We start from the raw sequence: 20,768 nt of genomic DNA on the forward strand, positions 1-20,768 counted from the left end.
AGCACGGCAAGAGCCCGGGGGCGGGTGGAGGCCAGTTCAGGACTGGGAGGTAGACCAGGGGTCTCAAGGACTGGCTATGCAGGAATGAGGAGGAAGGGCTGGGTGAACTTGCAGGGGCCCAGGGCCCAGGAGAGGGGACACTGGGACTGTTGTCACCTCCCATGGAGCTCCCTTCACTGCTGCTGGGTCCCTCTTGGTCTGTTTTTAGGGCACCTAGTGGGCTTCCTACCCCGAGGAGAGGGTGCTCCTGCAGCTCAGCCCCTGGGTGTGCCCTGTGGCCCCCGAGACAGCTAACAGTCCTGTAAATGACACGAGCCCGGGAAACAGGCCTAAAGCTGGGAACTCTGCTTCCTGCTCTCCATGAACCCTCCCCTTGACCTCAGACCCTGGCGGACACACTTCCAGCTGTCTGAAGTGTGTGAACTGCACCCCTGCTGTGTGTGCTGGGGTGAGAATGGAGGAGGCGGCCCTGCCTCAGATTCCAAAACAAAGCATTAGAGAACAGTAGGTGCTAAACATGGAGGGATCGATGACACGTCTGACACATGTCCTCAAGGTAACATGCTAGGTGAACACGAGCACTAAATACAAGGACGAGGGTCGTTTCTGGCACGCTGACATGTGCCAGATACCATGTTGATGGTGACGAGCGTCCTCTCATTCACCCCTCCCGAGTCTTACCCCATTCCTTCCTCCCTCCCTCCCTCCCTCCCCTTCCTTCCTCTCCTCCTCCCTTCCTCACCAAGTGCCTCCTAGGTGCGGGGCCTTGTTCTTGGTGCTGAGGGCACAGCAGTAAAGTAGACCACTTTGGTCCCTGTTCCTGTGGGGGAAGGCAGACAGTCATCCAGGAGGGGAACGGTTACTTACAAATCATGGTGGGGTTGGTGAGGGGATGGATGGGCCTAGAGGACAGTGTGCAGGGCACGGGCTCTTCCTGGAGCCACTTGAGCTGCTGCCAGAGGGTCCTGATGATAAGGAGAGCAGCCAGGATGCAGTGAGAGCGCCCTGGGTACTAGAGTCTCTTTCCTGTGCTGCTTCTGAACTGAAGCTGCATGACCGCCTCATGATCTCAGTGCTTTTGTCAGCCCAGGTGAGATGCTTCTGGCTCACTGACCTGCCCAAGGCTATGTGGGGGTTAGCATGTAGGCTGTTGGGCTTCAGAGTGCACATTCCTGACAACCGCCCTGGGCCACCGTCTAATCTAAGAAAGAGAAGCTAATGCAAATATGGGGCCTCAGGTGGTTGAGGCAGGAACCCAAGGAGAAAACCATGTGCTTGTCACCAGAATTAGATAAAATAGTTCCTAGGAAGCCAGAAACAGATAGGAAACAATTTGTTTTAACTTTATAAAGGATAGCTCTCCCAGAAACCAGGAACAAAGAGCATTCTTAAGGATGGAACTTTGGAAGCACCCCCAGGAAAGCCAGGGCCAAAGCAAGGTCGCCTGGCATGCCTTCTCCAGCTGTGGAATGGGGGCACAGAGAGGTCAGGAGACAGACCTGCGGTCACGGACCAGCCGTAGTAGGGCAAGCTGGCACGAGAGCATCCTTTGAGGTGCCGGCCGACAGAGAACCACTGTACTCCCATCTTAGGCAGGAGGTCATATGAAACAGTTAGAGGAAGATTCTTCTGATCCAGTGTCCAAAGATAGTTATCAGCCTTTGAAAACACAGGAACCTTCCTCTAGGCAAAGGATTACCCAGACCCCATTTGCAAATCAGATGGAAGTGGGGCTGCTGTTGTCTGACTCGGGAGGCATGGGAACCCTCTGGTCTCCTAGAGGATCCCTCAGAGCCTCCAGGGGTTCCACGGTGCTCGGTTTGAAACCCACGAGTTTACAGGTTGGCCTGGGAGGGAGGACAGAGGCCCAGCATAGAGGCGGTGAGGGTTTGCCCACTGGTAGCTGAGGAAGCAGGCAGAGTCCAGAGCCACTCCTGCTCTCCTGGTCTGGGAGATGGACACAGGGGCAGAGCCTTGCCTGAAACAGAGCTGTTGCCAGCGGGGCAGGGGTGGGGGGGGGGGTCTCCTCATCTGCTCCTTCAGAAGTAATGGCAAGGAAAGCCACAGGAGCAGGCCAGCCAGTGACCCAAGGAAGACTGGAACATCCTCTGCTTAGAAGTCTGTCTGGAGTGTGTGTGGTACAGAGCTCAGCACAGGAGACCATCAACGGAGGGAAGGAGGGAGGCCTGAGCGGTGGCAACGAGCCACGCACCCAGAGTATTCGTGCCCCTTAAATCCCCATCAGCAGGCAAGCGGGGACATTTTCCCCCATGGACAACTGGCATTACCTGTGTCTCAGGTACGGCAGAGAGGTTGCCCCAACACAAGATCCTCTTCCAGCCCCTGCCAAGCCTCTGGCCTATCCTCTGGTAGGGGGCAAGGGCCTTAATGGGACTGGGCCTCGATTTTCTCGTCCTTGCAATGGGAATCACAGCAAGTCCAGCAGACAGAACTGCTGTGCAGTGAACCCGGGCACTGCCTGTCCAGGGCGTGGCGCTGTTGCCGGCCAGACAAGTGTAGAAACGAGGGGCAGGCAGAGATGGTCTTTGGAGCCAGGTGGGCCTGGCCAGGGGAGACCCCCACGAAGGGGCACTTCTGGGCGAGCAAGGAAGTGGTTAGGTAGGCCCTCTTTTCTGGCTCTGAATCCTGGGAGGGCTGTGGTAATCAGCTCCTCCTGAGAAATTCTCGCATCCCTCAGAGAGCGGTGATTTGCTTTGCAGGAGAAGCTCTAATGACAGGAGGGGCCCCGAGTAGAACCGCCAGCCTGGGCCCACCTGGACATTCCCCACTCCCCTCCACCCAGAAAGCCCTCTGTTCCTGGGGGCAGGCTGTGAGGACAGCGCCGGCTGCCTGAGGGCCCCTCTCTGGGCAGGACAGATTCCGTGGTCACTGAGTGCCTCTTCCTCCTGGCTGCCCGCTCCCTGTGGCCAGAGCTGGGAACAGGACAAAGGCGAGGGGCTCAGGCCCTCGTGGCTCTTCTGTGTTTCAGGCTGAGGCCCTTTACTTCCTACAAGCTGAGCCTGAAAGCCACCAATGACATCGGGGACAGTGACTTTAGTGCAAAGATGGACGAGGTGACCATGCTGCAGGACGGTGAGCCAGCTGGGACCCAGGCAGGCGCGCAGACACGGGCATCTTCCATAGCTGCCGCCTTTGGACCCGCAGACATGGGCTCCCACAGAGAGGCCCCACTTCATCCCGAGCCAGGAAGGGGTCACCCCGGGGAGAGAGGGCAGTGGCTGCTGAGCACTGGGGTTCCGTGAGCAGCAGACAGCTCGGAGCACTCCAAAGCCTCTCGCTGTGAATCTACTTCAAGGGCTCACAAGTGGAACAGAGGTTCCTTTGATTGGCTTCCAAACCCCTATGATTCATTAGCATCCTAGAACTTGAATAATTTATAAGGTCAAAGGGTAACCAGGTGTTTTTTTTTTTATAAGAATAGTTTTTTATTATATTACGTTAGTCACCATACAGTACATCCCTAGTTTTCGATGTAAAGTTCCATGGTTCATTAGTTGTGTATAACACCCAGTGCACCATGCAATATGTGCCCTCCTTACTACCCATGACCAGCCTACCCCATTCCCCCACCCCCCTCTGAAGCCCTCAGTTTGTACTCAAAGAGAGGTTTCCCCGTTTTTCTCATTCACGAACCACTCCTCAGTTTTGCCGTTTGACAGAAGCACAGGGAAGTGATTGAGTTGAGATCCCCTGAAAGCTCCAGGTGGTTCTTATCCATTGTCTCCCACCTCAGGAGCAGACCCCAAGATCCCTTGTGCTTTTGGGTGCCAATCCTGCCAGGCCCAGTGGCAGGCCAACTTTTAGGAGAGGAGGGTCGCTCTTGCTTCAAGATGCTGGGGCTTAGATCCCGGGCTGCAAACCTGAACCCTCAGCAGCGCTGGGTACTCATTCCACACGTTTCCATCTTCCTCTTTTATAACCTGGGAGCATGGGTCCTAACATGAGTCCTTGGGTGCGCTGGGGACCAGCAGAGAGGTTCGGGGGACCCTTCCAGCTTCTCCGCCTCACGCGGAGATTCCCCTTCTGCACACGCAAGGTGCCTGTCGCCAGGACAGGCCCCTAGAGAAACTGTGGTTGTCTCTGTGGCTCATACTTTAATCTTACATTTAACACAACTGGGGTTCTGTTTGGGAGTAGCACTGATTTTTAGCACATGGAAGCAAACACAGCAAGCTGATTTTGTTGGCGAGTCTTTGAGGAAATTGCAAGCCAGTGAGCAGGACACTGAAGACTCCCTTTGCCCTTACAAGGCTCAGGCTCCAGCAGACCTGGCTTGTTTTGGAAAAAACAAAAACAAAAACAAAAACATTCAAGGGCCTCTCCAGGTTCCTAAAGGCCTGTCCTAATCCTTTGATATTAAATCCTTTCTTTTGATGCACCTATCCTGTTACCTTCCTCCTTTGAAATTTGCAGTTTCTCTTCACAGTTGACTGCCTTGTGTTTGCATGGTACTGCCCCCAGAACCACAGAGTCACTGAGCTGCACAGACTCCGGGGCTTGGGGGGCCCTGGGCTGGGGTGGGGCAGCGGGGGGGCTTTCCATGTGTGGGTGGTTTGCTGATAAACATTTTCTTGTTATGGTGGTTGGGATACTGAGAGGCCATCAATCCAGTGTGATCCGGAAAGCTGGGTAAGGGTCTACCATGGACTTCAGACAGACCAACAGGAGGCCAGAGAACATGCAGCAGAGGGCTCCCCAGAAGGCAGGATGGGGGTTGCAGGTGTGGCTGATACTGCCATGTCCCCGGTGCTGGGTGCCCTGGCAGGTGCAGAGGAGACTCACAGAGCAGGTGACCAAGAAGCCAAGTCTCAGACAGTCAAGTGGGTATGGGGTGGGGAGAACAGCCTCAGTCATTCCACTCAGTGACTCTTGCCAAACATTTGATATACCGTCTCAGGATCTTACAGTGGGCAGCCATGCAAGGGCCAACTCAGTATGCCTTTTGGGTTCAGTGGGAGCAGAGGTAGGGAAGGGGTGTCTGAGGAGGCCCGCGGGACAAGACGGATGGTGCAGGACTGAGTTTCCAGCGTGTAGGGCATGGCCATGGCAGAGCCAAACTGACCTTGGCCCTCCAGAGAGCCGAGCTGAGCCCCACCATTGCCCGGAACATGCAGCTGTCCCTCCACCCCCAGAAGTCAGCCTCCCTCCCTCAGAGTCTGAAACCAAGAGCACTCTGACCTGGGTTGACCCTCAATCCTGTTCTGAGCCCCTTTTAATTAAGTCCCTCCAATAAATGATGCCTCTCCTCCAGGGATGGGTGCATGCCCCTGAGAAGATGTGGGAGAGCAGGAAGGCTCCCCAGGCAGGGTTCCTAGGGAAGACAGCCAAGCGCCTTTGTGTGTCTCCATGTGGGTCTGCTGGGGGGTGGGGGAGATAAAGGCGTGATGTTATCTTGTCATCTGCATCAGAGTCTGGTCCCTTCTATCCTGGCAGAAACAAGCTCCACAGGCAGAGAAGGGCATGCACAGGGAAGGGAGGCCAAGGCCAGGATGTTGGTTTGCCGGCTTGCTTCCCCAGCAACCCCCCGAGCCCAAGCCGGTCTCTGGTCCTGCCTCCTCACCAGAACCAGGAGGGAACTGGCATTCCTGAGGAGCGGTAATGCATCCTCCCACGTAAAGGACAAGTACACCTCTACCCTCCCTGCTCTGTGGCCGTCGAAGCCCCCTCTCTAGAGGCAGCAGCTGCTTGAACACTTACAGAACACTTATTTTTTTATAATATTTTTTTATTATGTTGGATGGATAATCCTTTTAATGTACTTTTGGATCCTATTAGCCAGGATCTTGTTGAGGATTTTGGCATCCATATTCATTAGGGAAATCAGTCTGTAATTCTCCTTTTTGATGGGGTCTTTGCCTGGTTTGGGGATCAAGGTAATATTGGCTTCATAGAATGAGTTTGGTAGCTTACCTTCTGTTTCTATTTTTTGTAATAGCTTTAGGAGAATAGGTATTATTTCTTCTTTGAATGTTTGGTAGAATTCCCCAGGAAAACTATCCGGGCCTGGAGTTTTGTTATTTGGAAGGTTGTTTATCACTGACTCAATCTCTTCATAATTAATTGGCCTGTTTAAGAAATCAATTTCTTCCTGTTTCAGTCTTGGTAGTTTATAGGTTTCCAGGAAGGCCTCCATCTCTTCCAGATTGCTTAATTTATTGGCATATAGCTGTTGGTAAAAGTTTCTAATAATTCTTCCAATTTCCTTGGCGTTGGCTCTGACCTCTCCTTTTTCATTGATAATTTTATTAATTTGGGTCCTTTCTCTATTCTTTTGGAGAAGTTTGCCAGTGGTTTGTCAGTTTTATTGATTCTTTCAAAGAACCAGCTTCTAGTTCTGTTGATCTGCTCTACTGTACTCCTGGTTTCCTGCCTCTCATGGGGCCCAGCACCATTTGAAATCTAAGGATTTGAGTGTGTTTTCTAGACAGTGACAGTATTGTGGTCACACTGAGTACAACTCATAACAGACACCAGTGTTTCTCAATTGGTCACAACATTTAATCCGGCTGTTCTGAAACTTGCAGTGGCTCATACAGTCTGTCACTCAAGTGCAGTTCCCTTTGTGTGGCTGTAGACTCTCCTAAGTGGATTTTGAGGCCATTTTTAAGCAGCAGCAACAACAACAACAATAACAACAACAACAAAACCCCCCCAAAACAAAACAAAACCACACAAAAACTTAGCAATAGATCACATCACGCACATTGGCCTCAGCAGAGGGTGGACCCAGTGTTGTAATAGGCACCTTCCTAAGAGGAGGAGACTGCCACCTGGACGGGGGAAGCAGCAGCGGGGCCTCTTCAGGATGTATTTGGGGTTTGTTTCTTCTCTCACGCGGGCTCCATCACCTGCAGAAGACCAGGTCCTGTGTAGGGTGCTGATCGACCAGAGGTGGACAAGACAGACGCCAGGCCTTAAAGAGCTCCTGTTTCCTGGGCTGAGCCCTAGGACACATCAATGGGAAGACAGTGGAGGAGGAGCTGGGAGGAGACCCTGAGCGGGTTTGTTCACCTCCCTGACCCTCGGATTTCTCACCTATACACGGCACCCACACCTCCAGAGCCACAGGGGACTGAATGGCAACGTGGCCGTGGGGCGCATATAAAGTGCTCCGCATGGTGTGCTCTCAGGGGACAGGTAAATGCAGGTGCTGCTGTGGCCCTGATGCTGCTGGTAATGGGCTGCTTTTTTCCACCTCTTTTTCCCCACAGGGCCATCCAGAAGATCCTGCTCACCAGCTCAGAAGGCCTGTGCCCTGGAGCCTCAAGTGAGAGGAGCCGTTTTGATAGTGACTCGCAGCTGGCCATGGAGCTGTCTGCCAAAGAGCTGGAGGAGTGGGAGCTCTGGCTCCAGGGGAGGAGGAGGAGCTCCAGCAAGTCTTAAAGCTGTCTCTCACGGAGAAATAGACCTTTCTGCTCACAGGCTGCACAAAGCAGGGCTTCTGGGCTGCACGCGGGTGCTGCATCACTCGTGCCCTGGGGCTGAAACAAATCAACAAATCATAAAATGGGCAGAAGATATGAACAGACACTTTTCCAACGATGACATACAAATGACTAACAGACACAGGAAAAAATGTTCAAAATCATTAGCCATCAGGGAAATTCAAATCAAGACCACACTAAGATACCACCTTATTCCAGTTAGAATGGCAAAGATTGACAAGGCAAGAAACAACAATTGCTGGAGAGGATGTGGAGAAAGGGATCCCCTTACATTGTTGGTGGGAATGCAAGTTGGTACAGCCACTCTGGAAAACAGTGTGGAGGTCCCTTAAAAAGTTAAAAAGTGAGCTACCCTATGACCCAGCCATTGCACTACTGGGTATTTACCCCAAAGATACAGACATAGTGAAGAGGAGGGGCATATGCACCCCAATGTTCATAGCAGCATTGTCCACAATAGCTAAATCGTGGAAGGAACCGAGATGCCCTTCAACAGATGACTGGATTCAGAAGTTGTGGTCCATATATACAATGGACTATTACTAAGCTATCAGAAGGAACGAGTTCTCAACATTTGCTGCAACATGGACGGCACTGGAGGATATAATGCTAAGTGAAATAATTCAAGCAGAGAAAGACAATTATCATACGATTTCTCTCATCTATGGAAGATAAGAACTAGGAAGATTGGTAGGGGTAGAAAGGGATAAAAAAGGGGGGTAATCAGAAGGGGGAATGAAGCATGAGAGACTATGGACTCTGAGAAACAAACTGAGGGCTTCAGAGTGGAGGGGGTGGGGGAATGGGATAGGCTGGTGATGGATAGTAAGGAGGGCACATATTGCATGGTGCACTGGGTGTTATACGCAACTAATGAATCGTCGAACTTTACATCGGAAACCGGGGATGTACTGTATGGTGACTAACATAATAAAAAATCATTAAAAAATAGAATGACAATAAATAGAGGTCCATAAAACTATAAAACTCAGCCCTGGGGGTGCCTGGGTGGTTCGTCGGCTAAGCGAGTGCCTTCAGCTCAGGTCATGATCCTAGGGTCCTAGTATGGAACGCCACATGGGGCTCCCTCCTCAGCGGGGAATCTACTTCTCCCTCTCCGTCTCTTCTCCCACTTGTGCTCTCTCTCTCAAATAAATAAATAAAGTCTTTAAAAAAATTAAAAAAAAAAAAAACACTTAGCCCTGGCCTTTACTGTTTGGGGGGAGCATCAGAATGACTCAATATGGGATGTGAACAATCTCAAAAGCAGACCAGAATTCCCCTTCCCTATAAGTGCTCACAATAGGAAAGGGAAAGCGATGGATGTGACCATGCCTTTGAGGAAGAATCCAATGAAGTTAGTTCTTGGCACTGTGCTAGGCACTTTGGAGGAACAGGAAGGTCAGAGGGGCTGCCCAGAGGGACCATCGGCTCCATCAGAGGGAAAGAAGATGACACAAAGGGAACAACTAAGTGCTAACCTGACTAGCACAATCTCGAGAAATGTTAGTAAAGCACAGGATGAGCTGGGCCCTGAAGGATGTGCCATATTAAAACATCAAGCACACAGGAAGGAAACTTGTGGCATCAGGGCAGAGAGGGACACACCTCTTGAGGGATGGGAGAAAGCAATCCTGACACCATCCGAGGATACTGGAGACCAATGACGATTCATGGTTACTGGGAAAAGGTGGAGCTGAGCATGGAAGACTCTGGAAACTACCCATGAGGCATGAAAAGGTTTGGGGTCAACCCACATGTGCTGATGTAGAACAATCTTCAAGAGGTAGGAGTGAATGAAGAGCACAAAATACAAAACGTTGACTGGACACCACATACCACTTCTTTAACAAGGAAAGGGGCCTGTATGTTTGCACGTACAGAGGAATTTCTGAAAAACCCCAAGCAAACTATTAATCATGGCTGCTTCAGAGGAGCAGTGCCGGGAGTCTGGGGTGGGAGCAGGAGACTTATTTTTTTACCTATTTGAAGGCAAGGGCTGGAGGCAGAGAAAGGGAAGGAAGAGGTTGGGGGCGAGATGCCAGCAAAGGAGTTTGGGCTTGAAGCAGTAGGCTGGTAACCTTCCCTCTCCACTTCATCACAAATGTTGAAGATCGGTAAGTCGAGTAGCAGGTTAGATCAGAAAGCTCTAGAAATGGATGAAAGAAATGTGATGAAAGAGGCATGAAAGAGCAAAATTTGGGTTAAGTGAGTAGAAGGATTGAAAAGAAACAAGCTCTCTTATTTTAATATAGAAGAAAAGACCACGGTCTTACATTAGTGGTCACGCACAAAAACTGCAATTTATCAAAAACAAAAAAAAGGGGGAAACAGTAATATTGAAATCATTACCAAAAGACATTTTATTTTTGCTGCTTTTTCAGTTTTATAGGCCACATTATTTAAAGTTCGACAGAAGGAAAATGAAGAGTAAAGAAGTAACATCTACAGGGCAGATCTTCCCTCTTAGAAGGAAATGTATACACATACGAGTTATCATTCAGGATTTGAAGCAGGAATTACCATTCTCAAACACAACCGTCCAACCATCTGAACAATCCTGGAAGGATCCATTTAATGACAACATGTAGAATGATTCAGCAGACCACCAAGTGCAGCTCTGTCTTGTCAATCCCACGGCAAATGCTAACATGCTCTCGGGTTTTGGTCAAGCTTAACTTCGCTGGGGCATGCTGGTCTCAGCAAAGACATCGCAACAAGGATCTTATCGTGTACCCACACAGGAGCATTCAAGAAGGCAAACCCTCAATGGTTTACAGTATTTGGCCCAGTGTTCTAAAGGCTGCCACATCCAAGGCAAATCAGGAGGTATAGAATAGGGTGACCGGGGCTATTGCTGTGGCTTTACAGGAGAGCCCCCAACCCATGGCTGAGCCCTGGGACTTCCTGTCTGGGTGCCAGTGATTATCTTCAAAGCTGGAGGCCAGCTGAGAGGAAAAGTGGTCTGTTGGGCCACTTGATTAAGTGTTAATTGGAGAATTTTCCACTGAGCATACATTTTGCAGTGCAGCTAAGGAAGGAGGAAAAAAAACAATGTCACTCTTGCCAATAGTCTATGGGGAAACGCCTGTTCTATGAAGAAGCCCACTGCCCACAGGCCCACCAAAATGGACAAAGCGTTAGTCTACAAATGTGCAAGGAGTGGGCTCCTAATCCATTCCGGATGGTGGCCTTCTTCCCCTGCCGCTGTGAGAGAGCTGCCTGCATATGACAGTCCTGCCCTCTATTAAGACTTCAGAAGCTTCCAGGGGCAACAGTTGGCCCTAATGAGGATTTGAGCAAGGTAAGCAGATATCTGTTCTCTTTTATTCCCGGATCTTGGTCCGTATAGTCAGAAGGGTGCTTCATTGGCCATGTTTCTGTGAAGCCAGCGGGGGTGGGATGGTCTAGAGCAGAGGCAGCCAATGGTAGCCCACAGCGCCCACCACCTATCTGCATAAATACACTTTCACTGGGAACACAGACACTGCCGTTCGTTTATATGTTGTCCATGGCTGCTTTCACAATACAATGACCAAGCTGAACTGTGACAGGACCATATGGCCTGCCAAGATTAAGATCGTTTTTATTAGTCCCTTTCCAGAAAAAGTCTGCTGACCTCTGGCTTAGAGGCTGGTAGCAGGACTGGTAGGTTCCTACTTCATCAAATCCCACCCTACCCGTCACAACTTCTACCTCCACTTTCATAGAATGGAGGTGGCCCTCCATCTGGGGAACAAAAGAGTCCAGGAACAGCATATTGGGAAAAAGTCTAAACTGTTGGCTAGTTCCCTCTGACCCATCCGCCACATGGTCAGGACTGTACTTGGCTGTTGGAGACCAGCTCAAACCCCGTGGTTTGATGTAAAATGAGAATACAGCACAGGTGCTCTAGGCTTTTGGTGCTATAAATGTGGGAGTCCCTAGGGGGACTGACTCACATGGCCAGGCTTACACGAACAGATACTGTAGAGTTATGGGGTGCCCTCACTGCAATGAGAAAGACAAAGAAATGAGCTCTTATTTTATTTTACTCATGCAGGATTGGTGGGGTCAGATTCACCAGTGGACAAGGATGGTTGTACCTGGCTGGGAGGCTGGAGAGAGTCAGTCATTTGAAATGAGAAGTTTGGAGGAGAACAAGCCACTGTTCTGGGTGTCCCAGAGAGAGTGTTTCGGTGGCCAGCACCAAAGAACTTTCACGGACCATGAGCTGACTTGGTCTTGGCTTGGGCTCAGCCTGGAACACTGGGTTTGTCTGGCCAAGCAAAGAATTTTTCCCAGAACTAAAGAGTATAACCACCTCACGGAAAGGGACACAGAAACCAGGAAGAGGTTCCACTGGGCCCTGTTCCATTTTGCCGGCCACTGACATGACTTCTCCCGATCTTTGAGTATGAAAAGGAGCGCCTGCATTACTGTGACTTCACAGGGTGAACACACTGAGATCTGGCAACTTTAGTTTTTTTTTTTTTTTAAAGATTTTATTTATTTATTTGACAGCGATAGAGACAGCCAGCAAGAGAGGGAACACAGCAGGGGGAGTGGGAGAGGAAGAAGCAGGCTCATAGCGGAGGAGCCTGATGTGGGGCTCGATCCCAGATCGCCAGGATCACGCCCTGAGTCGAAGGCAGACGCTTAACGACTGCGCTACCCAGGCGCCCCTGGCAACTTTAGGTTTTATTCCTTCAGCAAGATATAAATCTCCTAATTAATCATCAATCAAATCATCAAAGCCTAACAGAGAGGTGGGTTTAGTTTACACTCTCATAAAAGGAGCTCAACTTTTCCAGAGTCAATTTTGCGATCAGTCCTAGGTGTCTTGACAGCATCTTTCTCCTGCACTTAATAGCTACAGATGAGGGGCGCCTGGGTGGCTCAGGTGGCTAAGCAACCATCTTTGGCTTGGGTCATGATCCCAGGACCCTTGGATTGAGCCCCACATCTGCCTGGCTCAGCAGAGAGTCTGCTTCTCTCCTTGCCTCTGCCCCTTCCCCCGTTGTGCTTTCTCTCTCACTTGCTCTCTCTCAAATAAATTAATTAAAATCTTTAAAATAAAATAAAAAAAGCTATGGATGAACACTTGATTTCCTACCAAAATCAAAATAGGAGCAAAGAGTAACGTAAAATTTACAAAGCTTTTATTTATGTATTTATTTTAAGATTTTTATTTATTTATTTGGCAGTGAGAGAGGAAACACAAACAGGGGGAGTGGGAGAGGGAGAAGCAGGCTTCCCGCTGAGCAGGGAGCCTGACCTGGGGCTTGATCCCAGAACTCTGGGATCATGACCTGAGCCGAAGGCAGACGCTTAATGACTGAGCCACCCAGGTGCCCCCAAAGCTTTTACTTTCTTGTTAATAAAAGAGTGTGCTTAATATTTAAAATGATCACAATTAATAGAGTAGGGTTTTTTTCCTTGAACTGGTGAAGCTGATCCACTGGACAGGTGTGTATATAGTGGTGGGTGTTAAAAGCCTTCAATAAATTACTGACCTTAGAACCGAAGCTACAAACACCCTATGTCAGAAAATACCTTCTGCTTTCTGTCTTACATTTAATTTCATTGGACACAGAAGATTCAAAAAGAATGTCTTTATTCTTGATGAGCAGAAAACTGTAAAACTTTTCAGAGAGAGAAATTTTTTCTACTTATTTTTTTTACATAAATGATTAAACAAGACATACATAATATAAAATACCTAAGGAGAAGAAAAAGTATTAAAATATTAAAGTGTTTAATTCTGACTTAATATATTCTTTAGCAATTCTTATTGGCCAGATTCCTTCACAAACACCCTCACTCAAGTATCACAGAACCCTTGTGAAATGGGCTCCAGGCGCCCGTTTTACAGATGAGAAAAAAAATCTTATTAAATTTGCCCAGGGTCATCTATGTATTAAGTAGACTTCCCATTAAATCAAACTGATTCAAAAACGATTCTGTAAAACCCAAACATGAAGAAAATCCAGAAACATAATGTCTAAAAACCAACAGAATATTTAGATGTAATTTGCCTTCATTTTCCCAATTAATACTTCCTAATTCATAATTGTAAAGATTGCAAGCGCCAATACAAAGGATCAAATAACTGAACTCTGCCACTGTTAAAAACTATTATTGTTAATACCTGAGAGACCACTAGGTGAGAGAATGCAGAAAAACTGTAAAGGGCGTCTATTTCAACCATTTCATAGGCCTGTTGTGCTCTGCCCCTGGAGACCACTAGTCTGGTCCTGTTGCAAGAGACTGGGGGCTTCTTGCTTCCACTGCTGGCTGATGCGCGCCCTCTAGGGGCAGCCCTTAACATGGGGAGGAAATTCTACACCCCATTAATATGAAAGCCTCAAATCACTCTCCTCCAAAACCGTGCTACTGAAAACGGCGCAGACACTTATTACTGAAAATTTGTAAATAAGGAGCTCAATGAAAGTACATATCCGCAGGCAAGATGTGAAAAAAAACAAAAACAAAAAACCATAGACCGTTCCCCACTCCTTGTGGAAGCTGGACTGGGCAAGTAATCTGGTCATTGGCCAAATGAATAGCTTAAATAACACTTAATTTGAAGATTAGAAAGGGGTCACTGCTTATGGAAATGATAAAACCAGTTTTCAAGGGGTCCAAAATCACATCAAATCTCAGTAGCTACAGAGCATGTTTTCAGAAATAAAAAATGCCTTTCATTTTAGCAAATACCTTATTTCCTTCCTACCAGTTCTGAAACTGCTATACCATGAAACAGCCCTACAAGTGTTTTCTTTTTATTTCATAAAAGTAAATTCAATTTCTAAACATAAAAATAACTTTAGATCTCCCTTTCAGACTCCTGTACTCAGTTTGTCATTAAAGTTATGTATTTAAAGTTTAAACCTGTGTTTAAATACTCACGTAGTTTTTATTAAACAGAGCTTTAAAAAACACCTGGCAGCAATGCATTTTTTTCCTGAAAAAAAAAAAAGATTATTTTCAAACCATTCAAAAATTCTAAAACCCCTATTTATTTAAAACTGTTGGCAATTTGCGTCCTCAAATTCCACAGGATAAGAGAGAAAAGAGAAAAAGAATAGGAGAAAACATTTTAAACTGTACAAATCCAGGAAATAAAAACACATATTAGACGAGAAGCTGTCTTTATCTTCCTGTTTATCTACATACCTTTCCCCTCAGAACTTGAGGTCAAAAATCATGTCTTCCTTATCTGTTGTTTCTGGAGGGTTCACTGGTGACAGAGTAACTCTAAGATGCCATTGGAAGTCTTCAGCAGAAAGCTAATGTTATTGGGAAAATCCTAATTTCAGTAGTTCCCCATGGCTCTATAGCTGCTCTGAGCAACCCTCTATTCTTCCTGTTGTCTATACGCTAAATATGAGGTTTCCCACATTTTCACACCATTTAACGCTGCCTCTCGCGCAATTCTTCAGTCACAAATACTGCAGTGTGGTACTTTTATATATGTGTATATGCCAGTTAGTATTCCTCTAATACTTATTATTATTATCATAAATTATTTTCTTCCTGTTATTATTGTTATTTTTTCTCTTTAAGTGATTTCCTTTAAAAACAAAAAATCAAAAGACATCCCTTGAGGTAAGTTCAGGATGAGCCCACGTGACTGCCTACTGCTCTATTCCCAGTCATCACACTGGGCCTCCACCTCTTTTCCAACAGACATTTTGAGGTTCCTGGCATTTCTAGCAATCACTATATGCAGGAAGCAACACGTCCTGAGTGAGAATGTTTGCTCTGTTTTCCTTAAGTAAATGAGGAGACTCCTAAGCAAGAGGGTGGCATTCTCATATTTTTGTCCCCTAACAGGAAAATAATTAGAGCCATTTTCCTTCATTTCCCTGAGCTACCTTTCCAAATAGATACACTAAAGTGGGTGCCTTCGAGTTGCATGCCTGTGTCTGTAACCGTGCACCTGTACTGGCAATTTAATCAAGAGGGATTCTGGAAAAGAAACCGATGACAGGTTGAAATCAGTGCCCTTCCCTTCCTTCAATTCTACAGGCAGCAGAAAGTTGCACAGAAATGGGGTCCTTATGCCCTGCACTTCAGTACCAGCAACCAAGACAAAGACACCAGACACACATTTATATGTGTATTTTATTCTAATTCTGGCTTTCCATTCCAAGAAGCAGGGATCATGTCCACTGCCTGCCCCCCCATACATACCCCACCCCCACCCCTGAGGACTGCGAGGGGGAGAATGCCCACCTCTGGGTCCAGTCACTTAGGAATTTCTTATCCTAAGAAACTCAATAGATCAGTTGTCCATGATATTCCTGACCAGGTTCCTCTTCCTTCCTCACTTCTCAGCCATACCCCGCGTGGGGCCATCACTCCCAAATTCCCATCTCTAAGCCAGACATTCACGCAGAGTTCCAATCCCGATGTCTGTCATTCAGGTGTCTCAAAAGCACCTCCAACTCCATGCGTCTCCACAGGCTCAGTTGTGTCTCTGCGCCAGGGAGTGGCATCAACCTTCCAGAAAGTACCTTTCCACTAGAAACCTCCTTTCCCCACCTGACATTGTCAGCTCATCACCACATCCTGTGAATTTAAAATCCCAAGCATACTAGGAATCCCTCATTCTCTACCTCTCTATAGCCACCTCCCTAGACCAAGCTTCAATTATGAGACAATTGGCCAACTGAAACACCCCCTAAGTCTGCCCAAAATCTGCCTCCCAAAACCTGTTGATGCTAAACCAGCATGTTCTCCTGCTGCCTTCACCTGCAGCCCTTTGCTTTTAAGGTGAAATCCTCAAGTGACCTGGATGCCTTGCATGGCTTCATGTGATTCATTCTCTTCTTGCTTCCAACCCACACACCCTGTCAATGCCTCATGCCCTCTTTCCCTTCCTCTCTAAGTCCTTCCTCTTACCACTCCATTTCTCTTGTCAGCTGCTACTCATCCATCAGACCCCAGCGTGAGAATTATTCCCGTAAATTCCCTTCCCTTGAGACCCTCAGACTCTTACAGCCCCGGCTACTTCTCCTCCATGGGATTGTCACAGCTGGTAAATGCAAACCAAAAAACTGATCCAGCTGACTATTCAGCTGATGTGTTTCCCCTCCATTCGACTGGAGGTCCTGTGAGGAGCGACCACGTCCGTCTTACTCACCGTTGTAGGCTATCTAGCACAAAGTCTATACGTAACTGCTGTGTGATGAATATTTGTTCAAAAAAATGTTTTTGTATGAGCAAAGTGTAGAGCTCATGAAACAAAATTGCTAATACGTGAAAAATAAGGAGATGGTGTTCTTGACCTCTATTATAACTGCACCGTACACCCAACACACAGACCAAAGAGAAAATTTGTTTAATTGTCAAAAGAAAATATTGATTCCTCAGTAAATTCCAAGCATTATGTGCATCCTGCTATATGCTAAGCAGGCACTATCTTATTGAATCAGTTCAGGGTAGACTAACATTTGGGGGCACCAATCAGTATGCCCGGCAGGGACACTGTACAAGTTTCCCTGTGTCATCACAGATGGACACAGCAGCTCTTTGGGACAGGAACCCTCTCCGTTCACCAAGTGATTAAACTGAAGCTCAGAAAGTTCATGAGCTGCTGAAGTGCATGCGGGCAGTGAAGTGGCAAAGCCCACATGTCATCTTTGGTCAGATCATTTGACGACTTCCAGCACTCGTTCCAATGCAACTGTTGGCCCAAACTGCGACAAATCATAGAAATGCGCGTCTTGGACTGCTAGCTAGACTCCCTAGAAGACGGATTTGGATGATCCAAAATACTTTATGTCCTAATTTGTGTTATCTACTATGAGAAGAGGACAGAGTCCTTTATAAACCCCCGCAAAACAATTAAACAGACCCATCGCCTCCCCCCAGAAGCCTTGATAGTCTCCCCAGGGCTGGGTGGGGTGCTCACCACAGCCTTGTGCGGTGCTCTGCGCTCTGCCATGCCCTGGGAGTTATAACAACGCTGGGTTATAAATGTTTGTAGGAAATTTGCTTCCTGGGCTCAATCACTATATTTTTATGACTCTTTCCAACTTACCCAAAAATCTTACAGAAAAGTTACTATTTTTTCTGCTTTCTAGACTTGGCAATTTATTCTCAGTCTGAGACCAGGTACAAAGAGACCAATTCAAAAAATATATTTATTCATCTGAAGCCGAAACACCTTTGGAATGTTTGGGTTTTGGCATTCCGAACAGGGCTGAACATTTCTTCATATTTAAATGCTCTTATAAAAAACAATCTGGTGCTTTAAAATCCAGGATGATTTTTAAAATGCCCTGTGAACTTTGGTGATATTTTTTAACCAATTTTTTAAACAAATCAAATGAAATAAATGACAGGATTCAGGAGAAAATAGCATTTTCAAGAGATTTCTTTTACACATTAAGATTGTCTTACCGAAAACGATAGGAAGAAACAGCCACAGCTGTCTATGAAAGATGTGGGGCTGGTCAAGGAGGCATCCCTCATGTGCCTCTGCAACCCGAGTGAAGAAATGTCAACTCACTCTGCACCCAAGTTCAGAGCCCCATCATTAAATTGTGTTTGTCATTGTATCAATATCCCTCAATTGACAACCTTCCTATCTCGCCTGCCGTGGGGCTTTTGCCCAAATCTCTGTCACTGTTTTTAGTACTTGATCTACTGGGACTTTCTCCAAATATCAATTCTGACAAGGGAGCAAATAAACATGTTTTCCAACATATGACCTTTAATTTTCTGTCCTAGTTGTATTTGCTGTGGATATTTGGCTGAGCCACTTACTACTCCAGTCCTTGCTGATGGAGATCTTTCTGGAATTACTCTACTTCCCTACCTCAACTAGAGCACAAGCAGTTTCCAACTTAATAAAAACAAGCTTATTCCAAAAATTCTATTTTAATGGATTATTTAGAACTTTAACCATATTATCCCATAGAAACACAAATAGAAAGTGTTGCTTTTTCAAGTTAGCCACCAAGTGATCATTTTTTCATCACATACCTGAGGTGACGTACTGTAACACAGAAGATGTCCACCCCAGGTCCTCCTCTCAGGAAGGACTTGCTATAACTCCTGACCTTCACTTAAATGAGAGGCTCCAAAAGGAGTGAGCCCAGCTTAGACTTGAGAGAAGAATTTGACCAAGCCAATCAAGCCAGACTGCTCCCTGAGTCCTGATTACCTATTATTCCAACCTTGCAGTCATTCATAAATTCCTGTTCAATAAATCCTTAGCACTGACTATGTGGTCATGTTGCCATTGCCTGTCCCGTGGTCACTGTCAGAAATAAGTCTGCTTTAGAGCTGCGATCTCAGACTTCCCAGATCGTGGTCTGTGCATTGTCCCAGTTGACTGCTTATTCTTGTCACGAGTATGTATACCACTAACCCAAATGAAGGATGGGCAGTAAATCCTGTTGGACACCAACCAGCTTTCTCTTCAGGGCTGAGACAATCTTTCTCCTGCTGCCAGGATGTTGTTGGTTTCTTGCTGGACCATAGCCAAGTCCTCCCCAGCAATTGCCTTTGGCTAAAGGGAGCTGCCTTGCCCAAGGTCATGACTCCTTGCCAGGGACAGCCTGCTTACAGGGGCACAAAGGCCCAGGGCTCATCATCACTCAATCTGGAACATGGCCATTCCAGAGCTCCCTGAAGGGTTGGCTGAGGACAGTTCAACTTCTCCTTTTACCCAAACCTGCTTCCCTCACCCCTAACAGGTATTGTTCCAGAGAGAACTGCCCATCCTCTAAAAAAATAAGACAAAATCCTGCATATGAGTATGTGCCTCAGAGTCCTTTCCCGGGAGAGCTCAAACTAAGGCAACTGGAGATCTGGAGCCAGGAATAATCCTGGCAGGTCACTGGCACTCACTCATCTGCTGTCTGGTTGGCACTGAGTCCCCAGTGGAACCCTGCTGACCCCATACAGTTGTAGCTGGGCACCTGCCAGAGGTGCCACTGGAGGTGATGTAGGCTGGCACCCCTGTGAAGGGGAGGCCAATAGAGGTGCTAATGCACATGAATTTCAGAGGTTCCAATGAAATCAGTTCTGAGGCTCTATGGAATGAGGGAGCCACCAATGCACTGCAGAAAGACAATAAAGCTTGCTTTAAATTGACCTTCTATCTAAAGTAAAATCTGAAAGCTCCTGGGCCACTATAGCAACACAGAAAGACTTTCATGTCCTCCAGACAGAGGGCAGGACAGGCGAAAGATCAGGTGCAGGACTTCATTTAAAATAAGCAAAGACTGAATGCTCAGACCTGGCTCTGAAATATCAAAGTCAAGGCCCTAAATGGAAAGGGGGATCCTGAGATTGAGATGGAATCATCTTGGAGAACTTTGAATCCTCATGTTTCCCTGAGCCCCTGGGGCATGCAGAACTGATCGCTTCTCCTTATTGATGACTATGCTCCCAATTGCTTAAAATTGATGCTGGGGCCTCTGGCTTATGAGACAATATGTACCACCCACAAAATTTATCCCCAGATGTCACCCAACCAACAGGTCAGCAATAAAGTATCAAGTTACAACATAACAAGTGCTATGCTGCTGCTGATGAAGTATGGTAGCTTAACGATGGCAGCAAACGCTTTGCTATTCTTCCCATTATAAAATTATGCCTTATCTCTTCTCCTTGAATCTGAGCTGGCCTCAGAGACTCACTTGATTAATAGGCTGTAGAAAAAGAGACACAATCATAGACTTCTGAGGCTAAGCCAGAAGAAGCCTTGTAGCTTCTGCTCTCTTGTAACACGCTGCCTGGGATACACGTAAGAAATCTGCTACCCAGTGACACCATGCTGGGGAGGCCATTGTAGGCCCGCAGCCATCACTGTTAAGACATCAGGCACATGAGTGAAGCTGTCTCAGATCCTCAAGACCAACCCACTATCTAGCTACACACCTCTGGAACCTATAGAATTAATGAGCCACCTGGCTGAGCCCTATCTGTATTCCTAACCCAGAAAACGTGAGATATAATAAAATAGTTGTTGTCTTAAACCACTAAGTTCAAGGACCATGAGCTGAGGTTGCTGGAGGACATGGACAACTTGTACAAGCAAGAGCCAGGAGAGCATATATGGGACTGGATACTGAGGGTGCTGGATCAAGAGTGGTAGAGCATGAAGTTGGCAGTGAGAGAGTTCAGTACGATGAGAAAACTTTCCTGTTACACAGAATTAAACATCGAGCAAGGAACTTTGTAGGATAGTTCTTAGAAGCTTGGGTAGCAATGGGGGGCGCCTGGGTGGCACAGCGGTTAAGCGTCTGCCTTTGGCTCAGGGCGTGATTCTGGCGTTATGGGATCGAGCCCCACATCAGG

Source organism: Ursus americanus, chromosome 32 (assembly GCF_024610735.1).
Source record: "Ursus americanus isolate L20-20 chromosome 32, mUrsAme1.1.p, whole genome shotgun sequence".
NCBI lineage: Eukaryota > Metazoa > Chordata > Mammalia > Carnivora > Ursidae > Ursus > Ursus americanus.